We start from the raw sequence: 12,326 nt of genomic DNA, 5'->3' as shown, positions 1-12,326 counted from the left end.
GTACGGCTAGACAAAATTAAGAGAGTCACCTGAACTGCTGCAGAAGAGGAATATATCCATCAGCCCATCTGACTGATTTCTGTATCAGGAGCTGTTCTTACATCTTCGAAAAAGCACTCATGCTCTTCCCATGGACAAGGATGTCTCGTTCCAGGACAGAGCAGATTGAGATGAGGCCTTTCCCTGAATTTACCAGAACCATCTCCAGGCGGACTAGTCCATATGGCTGTCTTAAAGGAATGAATCATTTTCTTTTGAATTATGATAGAGGATAAGTCGATTCTCCCCTACTTCACGAACTGCCAACAGAGGTGCCTCTGAATTCGTCATCTGGTAAAATGTGTATTGATCTCTCATTCCTGTAGGAAATATTCCACTTTCTTTACTTTGTTCCCTAGACAAAGAGACACAGTTATTTAAAAGTATGAAAGATTTATACATTTTATCAAAATGGCCTCTTATAAGTGGAAACTCACAAGAGATTAGCAGAGATCGCAGATACTAAGTACCTTGATGGACATACACACAAATGTAGTTTGTAAACTACAGGGCAACCGGGTCCTTAAACCACTTCTAAAACCACTACACATCAAACTAAAGAGATCCTCAAGCCAATCAGAAGGACACATTGGTTTCTATCAGGACAGAGGTAAGATATGTGCCCCTTCATGTGAGATGGTACAGAATCCCTGCTTCACGTGAGAACCTTCTCATGGAGCCACAGGACTCTGTGTCCTGGGCATTGGCCCACCTACACCCCCACTTCCCAGCTGTCACTTGTGACCACAGCCTATACAAACTGCCCAGTGGTCCCGGAGACAGCCAGGCTTCCCAGGGACCCTCCGTGTACTCAGGTGGGCCTTTCCCACCAGATCAAAGTGACAGGGTTGCTGATAATATTTTTACCAAGATGGATCACCTCCTTGCAGGCCACCTGGCCTTACACGGGTGGCTCTCAAAGTTCAGTGTGCACCAGTGTCATCTGGAAGACTCCCCACCCACAGATGGCCAGGCGCCACTCGAGTGTCTGGTTTAAGAGGTGTGAGGTAGGGCCAGGAATGTGCATTTCTAATAAGTTCCCACGTGCTGCAGGTGCTGCATGTCCAGGTAGCACACTTTTGAGAACCAGCCCTGTAAGTGCAGTGTCTCTACCTTTTTCCTTACCTCCTACTCTGTTTGGGGAATAGATGGTGAGAGCTGCAGCAGCTGGCATGTAGGGGCCCTCAATCCAGGCTGCCCTTCAAGACAGGAAAGTGAAGTTAAAGGGACATGGACTCAGGAACCCTTTTCATGATTCCAAAGATGCACGTCAATCTGGTCTGGCAGTTTGGTCCTTGTTATTCACTTCACTGTTGAAGACCATCTGATGATAGCTGGAGTGCGCTGGACCACACCCATTGCAATTAGACCAGTATTGGAGACAAGTAGATCTGCAGATGTGCCCAGCGGACTCATTGGAGCACTAATAAACAAGCTTCATGGGCCGAGGTGCCTCCAGCACTTCTGCACAGGTGGCCATGGCAGGGCAGGGGGAACACACCTAGAGAGCCCAGGTTCAGGTCAGAGAAGGAAGGTTTCTCAGCACACATTCCTGGATGCTGCAGGCGGGGAACTCTTTGGGAACCAGAGATGAGACTGTCAGCCCGAAACGCAGCTACTCTGTAGTTAATTTCAAAGAACACCCATGTGCTCTGGCAGTTATTATTTTTTCCTAGAAAACTTGCCCCTCTAAGGATACAAAAGACTGTCTTTAACATCAATTTCTTTCCATACTTAGCCCCCAAAGAGGGAATATGATGCAGTGAAATATTGCCAATGGAACTGGGACTAAAAGGAATAGGGAGCCTGCAAGCTGGTTTTGGCTAGTGCAGTATTCAAGGGTGTTTTCCTATGTAAGGGAGTGAGGAGCTGCCTTAGCTGCTGGGAATATCTCTGAAGGGCTGGACTGTGGTTATTGAATACTGTCAATGATGTCTGCCAGGGAGGTAACACTTGAATTTCTATACTTGTTGTGTTTCCTTTGTAGGTCAGTTGGGGTTCTCCTTGGCTCATCCTCACCCCAGGACTGAGGCTGAGGGAGCACCCACTTTCTGGAGCATTGCAGATTTCCATGGGGCGGGGGGGTGGAGAAAGAGGGAGTGGCAAATTGCATGCTGGGTCTTGATGCTTTTGCCCAGAAATAACACATTTACTAGTTATAGTGGCTTGAATGGTATCCTCCCAACATTAATATCTTCTCCCAGAATCTCAAAATGTGACCTTATTTGGAAAGAGGAACTTTGCAGATGGATTTAGTTAAGGATCTGGAAATGATATTGTACTGGATTTAGGGTGGGCCCTACATCTAATGACTTGTGTCCTTGTAAGAAAAAGAGAGGACATAGAAACAGAGAAGGCAGCCATGTGAAGGTGGAGACAGACTTCGAAGTGTTGGATCTCCAGCTGCGGAACTCCAGGTGTTACAGGACAGGGACTGTGCCCTGCCTCAGCCAGTTGGTAGTGTGTGGGTTCTTGACTTCCTGCAAGAAAGATTTCACATCAGAAGTACAGGTGAGAGTCTAAAACGGGGCTGTTTTGGCTGCTTAGAAATGTTATAGGAATGAAGTGGGCCACACTGGGCTGCATGAACTCACTGGAAAGTAAAAGTCACAGTGACAGCAGTGAGCCAAGGCAGAGCCACTGTCACTTACAGGAAAGTCAGAAAAAAAGGGGGCCTTGGAGACAGTTTCAGGGAGTAAGCCCAGGATGAACTGCAGCTGCCCAGTCCTCCCCTGCTTGCATGTCTGGTGGGGACAGTTGCAGTTTAAGAGAAAGAGAGCAGAGATACAAGGAGTGGACTGCTTTCTGGAGAGCATCCCAGGGTCCTTTGTCTTAAGGCTTTCCATCTCTCTTTAGCTGGTGGGAATCCTAGGGGAGGCCTCCTGGGAAGGTCTTAACAGAATATTCTTTAGCTAGGTATGTCCTTCAACAATATGCTGATTCATCAAAATGTGTTTATAGAGTTATTTCTTGGTTACTTTTATTTTCAAATGATTTCATAGAAGAGTGACTAGGTCTGAGGCCAGTCTGACCATCAATAATTTGCTCATAAGTGTCCTTGGTTAGGGAAGATAAAACCTGGTTATTCATTAGGAGGCTGTAAATTGCTCGGATTATTTGGCCTTGTTTAATTATTTTGTTTCATTTTCCCTTATTCCACTTGTCAAGGACTTTCCCTAGCTTCTTAGTGTCCTTCCTCACAAGTATTGCCAAGATCTTCCAGAAACCAGAATATGGCTCTGTTGACATCTTAACCTCAGACATCTAGCTTCCAGAACTATCCTATATAATAAAAGTGTGTGGTCGACAGGTAGACCGTTCAACCAATCAAAGCATAATATGGCAATGATATGCTAAGGTCGCTCAACTGCTTGCTATGATGTGCACAGACCACCAGGGGACAGACAGGTGATCAGTCGACCAACCGCTATGATGTGCACTGACCAGTAGCAGGCAGACGCTCCGACTGTTAGGTTAGCTTACTGCTGCGGTCCGGCCATTGGGACTAGATGAGACAGGTCGGACATGCCCTGGAGCCCTCCTGCCGTCCCTCCCTGGCTGGCCAACCTCCCACATCTCTCCTTGGCCTGATCATGCCCTCTTGCAATCAGGGACCCCTCAGGGGATGTCAGAGAGCCAGTTTCCACCCCATCCTGCAGGCCAGGCCGAGGGACCCCACTGGTGCATGAATTCGTGCACCTGGCCTCTAGTCTATAATAATGAAAGCATAATATACTAATTAGACCTAATAGCCACATGACCTTTTGGTTGTCCTTCCAGATGAAGCCAGGGCTGCCAGGGTGGAGATGCTTGCACAAATTTCATGCATTGGGCCTCTAGTGAGAAAATAAATTTCTATGAAACTAGGACACTGGGCAAAGCAAGTCACATTATCACACCCAATTTCCTTTCCATACTCTGACCCCGCAAAGCCAAACTCTAAGAACTACATAAACAGATTTCTTTCCATCTAACTTCTGCTTAGATTTGTCCAGAGCAGAAGTTTGGAAGGTGGGTGGTGAGTGGAGTCATGGTATTTCCTTGGCTCCTTGGCTACCTTCCTCTCTGCCAGGCTGCTAGTGGCTGTTCCTCTACCAAAGGCCCCAACTCCTGCCCCACAGTCCTCCTTAGATTCTCCGTTCTCTCAGGTTCTCCTAACAACTCCTCTCCTTGTACCTCCAGAACTAGAGACGAGGGGACAACAGCTGCTGTTAGCTAACAACACTTCTCCTTTCTTTGTCACTTTCCCTTAACCCTGTGCACACCCTTGTAAACAGTTCCTTTATTAATCTCCTCTCAGCATCTTCATTTGGGCATGCCATCTGTTTTCTGCTGAGAATCAGTGGATACACATATCGTGCTATTAGGAGGAGAGCTGGAAACTTGGTGGCCACAGTGGGGACCACCTCACTGAGTTGAGAAGCGGCACTAATGAAGCACCAGAGCGAACTTCAAGGAGAGGGACCGACCACCACACAATTGCTTTGCCTCTGCCATTCCTTCATTCAGGCAGAGGAAGGAGCCTGAGCTCAGAAGCAAGACATAATTCAGCTCCACCATTTATTACCTGAGATATGAACCTCTCTGGATCTCAGTTTCTTCATATGCATGTTGGGTATAACAGTGCTTTGAATATAACAACACTTTCCTTATGGGTCATTTAAGGATCCAGGGAGACAAATATAAAAAGAACCTAAGTGTGGTAGGTGGAATAATGCCTCCCAAAATTTCCAAGCTCTAATCCCTGGGGATCTTCAAATGTGTTACTTTATATAGCAAAAGACACTTGTGGATGTGATTAAGGTTAGAGACCTAAACATGGGAAGATTATCCTGGATTCCCAGAGGCACCCAATCTAATCACTTGAGTATTTAAGGTAGACGGGGAGGAAGAAGAGTCAGTCATCAAAATGTGGCTAAAGAGGAGGCAGGACAACCAGAGAAGGCTTTAATGCATCATTCTCGCTACACACAGTTACCCAAAGCCAGCCTGTCCATGCTGAACCCCTCCAAGATGGCAGCCAGACTCTGAATTCTGCCTAACACCTGAATGAACCTGAAGATGGATTCGCCCCTCGAGCTTTCTGAAGGGAATGCAGCCCAGGCAACACCTTGATTTTGGCCATGGGAGACCAGAAGCAGAGAAACCATTGCCCTTCTGACCTGCAGAACTGTCACATAAGGAATGGGTATCATATTAAGCCCCCAAATTTGTAATAATTCCTTCTGGCAGCAACAGACAGTAAATACTACAGCATGATGAGGTCCTGGTGCATAGTAAGCACTCGCTACATGCATGTTATGTGTCTCCAAAGGGGACAGTTAAGCAAGGTACAGAGAGGCCTTCCCAGGACCCCAATGATGATGTGCTCTCACAGAAATGCAGGTGCTGCAGTTTTACAACTAACCGAGAAGCTGGCTCTCTCTAGTGCTTTCCAGCTGTGGTGAGTGTGGGCCCCCTACCTGAGCAGCCTCCAGCAACAGCAGCAGGGTGACTGGGAAGAGCTGTGCTTGTGCCTGACTTGGGCAAATCAAGCCTAGGCACGAGGACTTCCCCATGGAAATGCACCCTTATCCCTCCAGTAGAATATCCCCTACCCCAAACCCTCAGTCCTGCTTCCTACTCTGTGGAGTTTCTGTTTCCAATATTTTTCCCTCATGGAAGCACAGGCCAGGAAGTTCATTTCCTACTACTGGAGCCTTCCTTCTGTTTCCCTGAGCCAAATCCATCTCTCTAACCACATGTCAATATCTTCCAGCTGCCTAACCATCTAAACCTAGTCCTGGCCTATTGAGCACAGACACTCTTTGCTACACTGCGTTATTTGATGACTGGGGCAACTGTGCTTTTCTGAGTGGGTCAAGTTTAAATAACACCCTAGGACACTGGGCCCTGAGCCAGGTATCAAGGATGTGGGTCCCTCAGCATTGAATCACCAACAACAAAGTGTATAGGAAAACACGTGGACTAAGGGCTATCCGCTGTGCACAGACTTGTGCCCCTGGCTTGAATCAAAATTGTACTCGCTTGGCTCAATCCCAGTGCCTCTTCAGGGTTTCAGACCAGCAATTGATGATCCTTTAGACAATAATTTTCCCTCTGTTTCTCAGAGACTCATCTCACTGTAAGGAGACTCTAATAATAGGAAGTAATATTGATTGTGTGCTTACTGTACAACAAGCACTGCTCTATGTAGCTATAAAAGTGTTAACAGTAAATTCTCAAGGCAATTTAAGGAATAATTTCTATTATTTTCATCACATACCTTCACAAATGAGGAAAGGAGGCTCAGACGTGTTAAGTAACTTGTCCAAGGTTAACCGTAGTGCGTGGCTGGAGATGTAAACTCAGACCTGGGCTAAAGTGTTTCTGTAATATTACACAGCACACGGATTTTCTTGCTTCATTCAACACACACAGAGCTTTTAGGTCTCGACCAAGCACTGTGACAGACCCTGGAAATACAAATATACCCTGGAAACATTTCATTTTCTCCTAGCTAACATGATAGAAAGGTAGACAGATGTGTACAAAGAAATATATAGATGCATTTCATTAGCAGCATAAACCAAGTGCAATGGAAGAGATAATTAGATGTTTTAGGGTGAAAAGAAAAAAATGGGAAAAAGAGCTCAGGAAGATAGATGTAAAGAAGAGCGACACAGAGAGAAAATTATCACATATAATCATGGGCAAAATGCTCATTATTCCTCTTTCCCTTTGTTTCCTCATCACTAAAATGGAGATCATAATACGCACTCCAAGGCTGTTATGAAGATTAATTTTAGTAATAAACTGAATGTGAATTACCTTTGTTCAAAATATTCTAATATACATTATTCTCTCACCTTCCACACAAGAAACCCCTTATGTAAAGATAAGAAGAACTCAAAATCCAAATAAAAATGCTTGGAAATGTTAACAGGGAAACAGAAATATAAGGTAGTTAGATACTGGAGAAAGTTATCTCAGGGAGAAGCTAGTTAAACCTAGGAAGCTTCCTTTGGATTCTGTCTCCTAGAATAGGCCTCTTCTTGCCCCACCATCAAAATACCTCCCAGCTGATTCCCAAGAGCTGAGGTGATCACCCAGGTGGCTTATTATTCACCTGACAAGAGAAATCAATTTTCTCTTTTTTGTTAATTGTCACCAGAGGATATTTTTCGATTGATTTTTTTTTTTCAAAGAGAGAATGGAAAGGAGGGAGGGAGGGGAAGAGGGAGGAAAAGGAAGACAGAGAGGAATATTCATGTGAGAGAGGCACCTTCCCCTATGGGGCTGAACCAGGATTGGGGAATGAAGCTGTAACCCAGGTAGGTTCCCTTGACCAGGCATTGAACCCACAACCCTTCTGTGCTCAGGCTGACAATCTAACCACTGAGCACATTCGCTAGGGCAAGATTACTCCATTTTCTGCACAAAACTACACTAGGTACTTAGCCTCAGCAGCCCTCAGTATAAAACAGAGCATCATTCCAACTCTACTTCTGAAGGTTGTGGACAGTCCTTCCTGGTCACTCTTCAGCTTTAGGGGATCCTTTGGTCTCAGGGACAGCTGACAGCCTTATTGAGCCAACCAGCTGCCCTGTGGTACAGTGTCCCCAATGCTCTAAGTCTGGTGGGTGATTCTTTCATATCCATAGAAGCAGCAGTTGGAGGAGAATCCAACAGTCCCTTTGGTAGCCTCAGGGTGTCTAAGTGGCCATTCACATCATGTCCACCATAATTATGAACCATTGTGTTAGTGAGATGTCTCGTTTCCTCTTTTTTTAATCGTTAAAAAAATAAAACTATCAAATTTCACTGGAGCAATGCTTGCCTCCAGTCACAGCAACACATTTATTAAACTCCTTCTGTTTGCCCTGTTGAATGGGAAGTCTTAGAGGAGGGAATACTTAAAAAACTCTCTGATTTTAAAGAAATGATAATGTTGAGGGAAAGAGGTTTACACAAGGAAACCATGAAAAGTTACATAGTATATAATGCACTGAGAGTGGAAATGTTATTTGCTGGGTTTTATTACTATGAGGATGGAGTCGATGGAGGAGATGCCATGGGTAGAGGATTTGGAGAAGTGGGGTATTGTGGTGGGAAATTGCTTTCTTCTCCAGCAGGTAAGAGAAAAACCACCAAAGGAGCAGACAGGCTATGCAGCCCATTAGAGTAGCCACCAGAGACTGACTTTGTGACAAGAGAGTTCATCACTTAGGATAAATGTTACTGGCAGTTTTAAAAGGTCTTTTGCTTCATTTTGAATGATGTGGCCTGTGTAATTCAGTGAGATATTGAAAGAAGTGAAGGGATTAGTCAAAAACCATATATGCATAGCACAGACCACTGTGTGGTGATAGCCAGAGCTAAAGGAGGGGTGGCAGGTAGGTGGCGATGGTCAAAGGGTGGGGGCCAGTGGGGACAGAAAGAGTCATTGCTTGGACCAATGGGCACAGGATGCAGTGTGTAGATGATTTTTATTGAGTTGTGCACTTGAAAACTGCACGGTTTGGCGAACCGATGTTACCCCCGATAAATTCAATTTTTAAAAAAACGCCTTCTTTATACTGTGGCTTGGAGCTACATTTTGAATACATTTCAAGCAGGAGAGGACAGTGGGGGCAGGATCCCTGGGCCCAGGGCGGTGCGAGAAGCAGAAGGGAAGGAGGAGAGAGGCGGGGACAGTGAAGACGCAGTGAGCGAGGGAACACACGCCCAGCCTCTTGGCGAGGGGATCCGGACCCCCGCGCGGGGATGGAGGGGGCGCGGCGAGGCTAGCCCCCAAAGCGCAGCCTCCGCCACCTCCCGGGAGCGGCTCGGGGTCTTGGCGAAGCCTCGGGGAACGTTGACTAGTCCGCGAATCAGGGGCCCCCGCGTCAGCAGCCTCCGCGGCGGGGCGGGGCGGGGCCGAGCGCGCGTGCGCGGCTCCGGCGGCTGCGAGCGGCTGTGCAGCGGCTGGGACTCGCGGGCGCGAGGCCCGGCAGCCTTGGGCGGGGGGGTTCTGTTCGTGACGGGCGGCGGGCGCGGGGTCCGGGACTGTAGCCGCGGTGGCTGCTCCAGACGCGGGGCGGCCGGCAGCGGAGGCCGCCCCTTCGCGGGCGCGATGTGGCCCCTTGTTGGTGCTGCTGCTGCTGGGCTCAGCGAGCCGCGGTGAGTGGCCCCGAACCTGGGCTTCTGCGGATCGCGTCTCCCGCCTTCCGGGGGCGCCCCGCGGGCTGTGCGCTGCGCCCCGCTGGCCCCGCAGCTCCATGGAGAGGGTGGCCAGTGCGGGACGCGCGGGCCCTGGACGCCCGGGCGCGAACGTGGGAGGCCCTGCGGGTACTCAGGCGCCCCCTTCCTTCCTTGCTTCCTCTCCCTCCTCTTCATCTTCCCCGGGTGACAGCGGGCTCATCTCCTTCCCCCGCTCTCCGCCTCCAGACGCACACAGGGAGGAAGACTCCACCCCGCGCACCTCGCGCGGAAAATAACTAGAAAGGGTGCCTTCCTTGGCGAGTGGGTGGCAGCTGTTAGGGTCCCCCTCTCTGGCACCCCGCTTCCCTCCGAGGCGCTTAAATGCACTGGGGATGAAGGGGGGAGAGTGGGAGAGCCAGGCGTCTTGCGATGAAGTGCGCATTTTGGTGAAGTCTGCAAGATGCTTATTTATTTATTTATTTTTCGTGTTTGCCCTCCCACATGAACATAGGAGGTAAGGGGGGCATACTTGATACGATTAAGTTTTATTTCCAACACACCATTTAATCAGAAGAATCTTTCGTCTCCCCTCTCTCCTTTTTTTTTTTTTAAATTTATTAAACCTTAAAAATAGACTTCCTGGAAACCCTATCAACCTCCCCACCCCACCAACCACTTTAATACAGTCCAAAGAGCATATTCAAGTTTCCCCCTGTATTGGGGGAACCTTTTAACAGCAATAGATTTCGCTTGAAATAAGAAGACAGTAACCCCTAGTGTCAAAACATATTTGCAGCCAACTGGAATTTGGTGTTTTTCCACGTTAAAGGCGTTTTGGCCCTAAGCTTTTGGAAACTATTTTTTAAAAATGTGTGCTTTATAAAAACTGAGGGAAGAATGTAATTTTTTTTGTGTGTGGCTATATAGGCTGTGCCTGTCACAATTCACATGTATAAAGGCTTTTTGTGAATTTTTTCTAAGATTCAAATTGAATTTGAGTAACAGTAAACATGCAATTGTTATATTTAATTCTAGAATGTGAACTTACATTTAACTGATTATTAGCCTCTCTGTGCCGTTCATAAAGCCTTGTGACTTCTGCTATTTTCAAGATGCTCTTATTACCCTGTTACCACTTTCCCCATTCTCCGAAAATCCTGGCACCTTGGAGCTGTTTATAATCACTATGTCTGTTATCTGAAGGGTTGATATTAGATAAAGTAGTGTTCCCTGTCATTATTAATGGCTCATTGCTGTTACTATCAAAATAACTAAAATAATACTGCTTTCAGAAACCTGTTTTTTGATCAGAATCCATGTTGAACCAGATTATAAATTTGTGATAAAATGTCACTAATTCAGACTGTAGGCATCAAAAGTTATTCTGAAGAATAAAAACTATAAATTATGTATTCTTTTACAACCATGGGTCCTGTTTTCAAGTAGATTAGAAAGAACTGCTATAATGTTTCTTTTGGGAGTAGGAATTCTGTTAGTAATAGTGAAGATCATATATACTAAGTACTAATTTACATATAATATTAATGTGATCAAATCCCTATAGAGTCATAGAATTCAGAATTTATGGTGTTTTAGTGTACTTAAGCTAATAACCTAAAAAAGAAAAACAGAATAGAGGCATTATGCATTTGAGTTGTGTTAAGTGTTGAATATAAAGCAATGGATTTTTGTTTGTGTTTAATATTTAGTTTTTAAAGGGCATGTGTGAAGAGATGCTAACAGCCTTAGAACACAAGTAGTTATAAACCAGGGTATTTAAGAGACAGAATTTAGAACCTAGAATGAAGGAAGTCCATGGACTTTTATGCTCATTGTTTACTCAGACTTTCATTTTGCTTTCAGATTCATTTACAAATGACTGGTAATCAAATGCCATTTACTGGTAGCCACTACAGTTTCAGTTGACCTTTGTAGTAAAAGAAGTTATCTAAAATACCCCTTCCATCTAATTACAGGCAAACTGTAACCCCCTGTATTGGTTTACAAGATGCAGAATGAATTATTATGCTCCTTCCCTCCCCCATGCCCCATATGTCAACTTATATTTTGATTAAAAGCACATCACCATTTTCAGTGGAATTCAAAAACTGGTAAATAAAACCTTACTCAAATAATGACAGTATATGAACTGTCAGTAGTTGAATGATTTTTCAGAGTTTTTAAAATCAAGGATGCACATTATTAAAAAACATGTTTATTGTCTCAAGTATTGTAGTAATTTGGCTTGCTTTAAAGAAAATGTTTTGTTTTCTCCTAAAAATATATATTACTTTAAAACACAAGTTGCCATTTTGAGGAAGTAACTGCCTATGTAAAAGTCCTAATTTATGGCCCCACCTCGGCAGTTTAGAGGCAGTGTGTTAAAGCATTAAACGAAATGTCTACTATTAGGACTTTTGCTCATGCTGTCGTCTGTATTTTGGCAGATGTTTTATCTTTGCCACTGAGTTGTTAATGGAGATTTGAAAGGCTAGGTTCTAAAGATGAAAAATAGGTGTTTTTCCAAAAATTGATAAATATTCTGAATCCAAAATTATCACTCATATTATTAAAATTGTGTGTATTCCTTAATGTTGATTCATCTATGGCTATTATAGGCCTTGCTTTTAATACATTAATGTTATTTTTGTGACACAGTTTTTATAAAGCCATTTACCCAACTTTTAGGGTTTGCATTCATACCTTTTTATACAAAATTTAAAAATTCTGTATTTTTATATCTTGTGCCTAATACAGTGCACTTGGGCTGTCATGAAGCTACTTTCACTTGTACAGATATATTTTCTGTGATAAAAGAAAAAGAATAGTGTAGAATCAATTTTGCTGAACTCATTGTAATACTAAACTAAAAAATACAGAGCACCCAGGAAATTTGATTCTGACAGACCTAGACTGAATCAATAGAACCTGGATTTCCCCTCTGTGTGGTTATGTGGAGGTGAAACAGGAATTAGAAGCCACACCCTCCTCTACTTCCTTCCATACCCATGGAGCAGTTGTATATGACTCCACATCTGGTCAACCCAGGGATTGAGCATATTTATGCATATTTCAATACATGTCACACTGATGGGCTAAAAGACAAGGCAGGGAATTGGCAAGTG

The 12,326-nt window shown here is 44.9% G+C and overlaps 1 protein-coding gene across 6 annotated transcripts in view; it reads left to right on the top strand.

Moving 5' to 3' along the window:
* The first annotated feature begins 9,009 nt into the window (after positions 1–9,009).
* CD47 (CD47 molecule) overlaps positions 9,010–12,326 on the top strand; it is a 60,587-nt gene continuing 57,270 nt past the window's right edge. The window contains exon 1 of one of the 6 annotated variants that reach the window (XM_023754957.1): positions 9,010–9,180. The gene's annotated coding sequence lies outside the window, so the exon portion shown is untranslated. The remainder of the gene's footprint in view (positions 9,181–12,326) is intronic. The other 5 variants (XM_023754956.1, XM_006090079.3, XM_023754955.1 and 2 more) reach the window with 5 other exon arrangements.

Source organism: Myotis lucifugus, unplaced genomic scaffold, assembly GCF_000147115.1.
Source record: "Myotis lucifugus unplaced genomic scaffold, Myoluc2.0 scaffold_67, whole genome shotgun sequence".
Taxonomy (NCBI): Eukaryota; Metazoa; Chordata; class Mammalia; order Chiroptera; family Vespertilionidae; genus Myotis; species Myotis lucifugus.
Note: the sequence above shows the minus strand (reverse complement) of the source record. Positions and strands in the feature narration are given on the sequence as shown.